Genomic DNA, 5566 nt, shown 5'->3' with positions numbered 1-5566 from the left:
AATGTCCCTCGCCAGGAAAGGGTGGCTGACCCACTTGCAGTTGCCACTAGGTGGAAGTCAAGGCACTCCCGCAGCCAGGCCCTTGCTGCAGGCCCAGGACTGGCCTTGCCAACATTTCAGCCGAAGCCCTAGTGTGGAAAGGAGGGTCCATGTCAGACTCACTGCCATGTGCAGGCCCCGTGCCCTCTCAGATGCCCACAAAGATGCTGACAGCTGCATGGAACGTTAAGCTACCACCTCTCTGAATACTGAACCTCAGCCAGGAATGTAAAAGAAAAGAGTGAGCATCTTATAACCACAGCCAAGCTCGTGATGGTCTGATCACTCCAAAGCCTGCAGATGGTTCTGAAGACTATCCACACAATCAAGTTTTGCAGATAAGCTTTCCTTTTTTTAATCTTCTCTGCCAACGTATCTCAACAGCTCAACAGCTCTTGCTGTTGCTCCTCGTTCTAATTGGCCCTACTCATACTTCAAATATCAGTGGTTTGCTCAAGAGCACCCCAATTTATATGTCTACCCAAACAAAGTTAAGACACAGTATCCGGGAGCTAGGCACTGTGGCGGGCCACTTACTGCATTTATCTGAGGGAAGCCAATCGTTGTGAATTCCTGTGCAGAACACAGACTTCAGATAGCACACCCAGCCATACCATGAGAAGGGGCAAACTTGGCAGATCGACCACAATTGCCATCAGAATCATGGCTCACATAGTCAAGGTAGGGGCTGCCTACTCCAGATTGAAAGCTTAAGGCACAATAATCAAAGTACCGTTCATTCAGCTTCATGAAGAAATAAAGGGAATTACTGAATAATCACTAAGACGATAGAACTGAATTAATTCTATCTAATTAATTGATAGCTTGAACATAATTGTATGTACACGCTAAAATGACATTTCAGTTAGGGTGAGGCTCCCACATAAATTTCCAATTATCTCCTGAAGAAAGAATTGATGAAAATCTTAACAAAATTGACCAAAAGTTTTCTGGGCATTCTGTCTTTCTTATCTCCTTGCACTGCCCATGTTCCTTGACCCCTTCTCTGTACTTCAATTTTTTTCGTATCATCAGAAAGCATCGAAAAAGTGCTTATTTTTTATATTAGAACCATCAACTAACTATCTGTTTATGAAGTTGATCAATGGCATTTCTAGTACAATTACTATCAATGGATCCCTACTGCAGCTTGTTCCCTGTATTATGACCAAATTCCAACTTTGTGCATTAGTCCACCAGTTTTGAGACATTATAGAGCTTAATCTACCGAGGTTAAATCACTGAATAATGTCCCCCAAAGGACATCACTAAATTGTGGTGACAGTGTCAAATTGTTTCTTTCTAGCTGCTGAACTAAAGGATGTAGTAATTCCATTGTATTTTTGCCAGAGACCAATTCCAGCATGTCATAATTCCAAGAGTTTCATCAAAAGGTTGATGAGACTTGGGGACTCGACAGGGTTGAGTGACACATGTAGTCACCTGTTGGGAATGGCTGAAGGCATTTCCCCAAACCTGAAGAGGAAACTGATTGTGGCTGCCAGACAGCTAAAAGGCATCTTAATCTACATATTATTGCCTCCTACTGGCCAAACACCTGAACAGCCGTAGGCTAATGCCCCCATTCTGACAATGTACTCTCTATGAATCCCTGACCCTTTGAAGTGTATATCTCTGCCTCACCTCAGGACAAGTTGTGTTAATGCTTTTCAAAAGCAAATGCTTTTCAAAATTATATCTTGTTTCCAGACTCTTTATTAGTCTCTGGATTCCTATTTAACATCTATGGACAGCCTTCTCCAGATTCCTGAACCCTTCTTGATGCTGGGAAAGAACCCCGGCATATTTTGACTCATATCTGCTCTAGAGAAGCTGTCAAAGTCTGCTGCAATAGAGTGGATGGTATGCTCCATGGTCCCCATGGACAGCAAAAACCAAGAGTCACATCTAGCCATTCATTGTTCTATCATGAAATGCTGCACACAACCCAAGTATGCTATATTACATGAGCATCTACTTCACTAGCCAGTGGCACACTGCTGCCCATCCTGATCATGTGTACCAAGGAGCTACTGAAAGAGGTCACATTCCAGGCTAATGCATCCATGGAGTTAGTGTTCGATGGAATATACATAGAACCCAAGGTACAATGGCAAAGGGCTGGCTGATAAATTAAGAGAGAAGCTGGCAAGCACACCTCCAAGTAGTAGCCCCAATCCCTAACTCTCTTATTTCTCTTTGGTATTACTTACCTTGTAGTTGTGTACAAGTGGGTTACAGGGTGACCTCTCTAACTACCTATTCATTTCTATCAATTACAGCTTTATTATTTTAAAAACTTGATATTAAAAAGTCTGGTTAGATTCTATATTTAGAAATGTAATATTTACATTATTACAAGATATTTTAACTTTACATCTGTCACTGAAATAAAATTAAAAGATTTTAGACGCTTAGATAATAATTTTAACTGGCATAAATTTTTAAATGGAAAAATACTTTTAAAAAGCATTGTCTGATATGTATGCAGATAATTTCTCATCAGTGTCATAATTTAAAAGTCTGACCAAAATTTTTTCAAGAGATTTTAAATATCTTAATGAAATTAAGTATTGAGTTCTATGCAAATTAAATGGTGATTTTTTTCCCCCATACTACTCTGTGTTTTATTTTTCTCATAAATTTCATAAAGATTATCCCTGTGTGCACTGAAACATTATCAAGATTTGATAGAGGATGAGAAACCCTGGCTTAAATAAACTTTATATATATATATTATATATATATATATAAAATATCCTCCGATTGTTGTGCACCATCTATTGCTTTAAGCTTTGTAAAGGCAAGTTATGTGCCTACTTCATCGTTATATCCTCATTTCTTTGGTGACCAGCCCCATAAATGTGTGCTAAAAGAATGAGTAAATTATAAAGATAGAAAAGGACAGTCACTTTCATTCAAAAATAAAAAATTTAAACTTCAGCAACTTTGTTATTAATAGCAGAAACTTTCAGAATTTGTTAGGGGAATTTTTTATCTTCTAAGGAACGCTTAGAATAAGAATCCACATTAATTGACGAGGAAGAAGGATTCTGAGCAAAGAGCAATGGTTATGGGTAATGTCAGCTCTGATCCTTCAGATGTCTCTCACCTTGTCCTCCTATCTAACTCCCAACTTTCCCTCTTTCCTAGTCTTGATCCCTAAAAAATGACTCTGTGGAAAGTTTTCCTCTTTAAAATAAAAATAAATTTAATTAACTCTTTTTAATATGTGAGTCCTTAAAATATTTTTTCCAAAATCAGTGACCACCTATAAAGAAAGGTTTCCTCCTCTTATTACAATATTTCTCACAAAGGTTTCTACCCTTCTTCAGTGGCATTGCCCACTTGGTCAACTTCTTTGCTGAATTTTCACAAGTCAAAATATGTTCCTATATTTATAAATCATAGTAGGTAAAATAAAAAGAGACCAAAAAATCGGAAAATATTTACCAAGTGCTTAGGGCAAGAGTCATAGCAAAGCATCCAGTTAATAACGTATCACTAAATACATTTACCAAACTTCCTGGTATGCCTACCACCTTCACCACAAGCAATCAAAATCAGAAATTGAAGCACCCTTAGGTATTTTCTAAGTAGCATCCACCCCGAAGTAAAAGCTAGATGTTAGGAAAATGTGATTTTGACATCAGGTAAAGTTTTCTACGGGAATAAAAGAAAAGCAATAAACAAATACACAAAGGAGCAGAAGTGGGAAAATGAATTGGCTTTGAATTTAAGGGCAAAGTCATTTACCATCCCACCCACTCAAATGCACCATATTTAAATAGTAGGAATGTTTCATTTATTACATGATTAATTAGCACTCTGCCTAAAATCTATGGCCCACTATATCTCATAGCAGTATGTTGATGTAAGAAATGTCCAAACCTGTAGAGAGTTTTTATAAAATTTAGTTGAGCCAAATTGATGACAATACCAAGAAGCGAGATCTCAAATACTCCAGAGACGGACAGTTTTGTAGTTTCTTTTGTACATTTGGAATTAAGGAGGTGGGAGGGAGGAATGTTACCAAGGTTACATGAAGATGGTAGAAAGCAAGGCAGGGTGGGGATTATATGACAGAATATTTAACAATATTATGTGCTCTGTTGAGGGTGGTTATACTTCCCAGGGGTCTGAAAAAGGCATTTTAAAGGTGTGTTAATCTAAGTGCACAAAGACATTGGACAGGGCTTGTTTAAGGCAAAGATAAACCCTTTATTTTTTTTAATATTGGATAATCCTATATAATAAAAGCCTAATATGCCAAGTGTAGAACTATTTGTTAGACCAATCACTATGATGTGCACAGACCACCCAGGGGACAGATGCTTTGATCACTAGGTTAGCTTGCTGCTGGGGTCCAGCAGATTGGCACTGGGCAAGATGGGCCAGACACGTCCTGGAGCCCTCCCACTGTCCCTCCCTGACCCTGATTGTGCACCGGTGGGGTCCTTTGGCCTGGCCTGCGCCCTCTCACAATCCGGAACCCCTGGGGGGATGTCAGAAAGCCAGTTTTGGCCCAATCCCTGCAAACCAGGCTGGGGGACCCCACTGGTGCATGAATCTGTGCATCAGGCCTCTAGTTTTATATAAAACAAGCAAATACAAGAATCTGAAACTTTTCTCAAAGGCTGAGCAAGACATGAATGATCTTTTAACGTCATGTTAAAAAACAACAACAAACCATTAAATACTTTATCACACAGAGGGGGCCCAGAAGAGGGGGAAGTGTTGTCCCTGTACTCAAGGAGTGGAGATCTGGTCTGTCGAAAAGTCAGGTGAATTTAGCCACTGGATACTCAGGACTTGCAGCTGAAAAATCCTAGACTTGAAGAGTTACAGAGAAGCCCAGACCCAGGGACACCATGGGAGGCAGCTGTGCGGGGGCCTGGGCCCACCTTAATTTCATACAGATAATGCCATGCAGGTTTTATATATATACTAGAGGCCTGGTGGGTGCACAGATTTGTGCGCCGGTGGGGTCCCTCAGCCTGGCCTGGGCCTTCTCATAATCCAAGAGCCCTCAGGGGATGTAGTAGTTAGAGAAGCAGCAGGCAGCCAGGGAGGAGCCTGGGCCAGGCACTGAGCCACTCCCGCTCAGCCCAGCCCCACTGCGCCTGCCGTTCACAGCACTGCCCTGGAGGCGGGAGAGGCTCGTGTAGCCACAGCTGCGCTTGCCAGCCGTGAGCTCTTGCCAGCCGTGAGCCTGGTGTCTGGCACCCACCTGTCAGCTGAGCTGTGTTTCCACTGTGGGAGTGCACTCCTGCCTTGAGCATCTGCCCCCTGGTGGTCAGTGTGCATCATAGCTACCAGCTGGTTGGCTGGCCATCCAGTTGCTTAGGCTTTTATACATATAGATGAATATATACGTACACATATATACTTTATTTATATGTAAATGTTTATATCCAGCTGTACACATATACATATATTCACATTCGCACATACACACACATAAGTATACACACATGTTTTCGCAGAAAAAAGTCTTGCCACAATTTGGCTTTTTAGGGACAGTGAT

The sequence above is a fragment of the Myotis davidii genome, unplaced genomic scaffold (assembly GCF_000327345.1).
Source record: "Myotis davidii unplaced genomic scaffold, ASM32734v1 scaffold1353, whole genome shotgun sequence".
NCBI lineage: Eukaryota > Metazoa > Chordata > Mammalia > Chiroptera > Vespertilionidae > Myotis > Myotis davidii.
The sequence above is the reverse complement of the archived record's forward strand: the minus strand, read 5'-3'. Positions refer to the sequence as shown.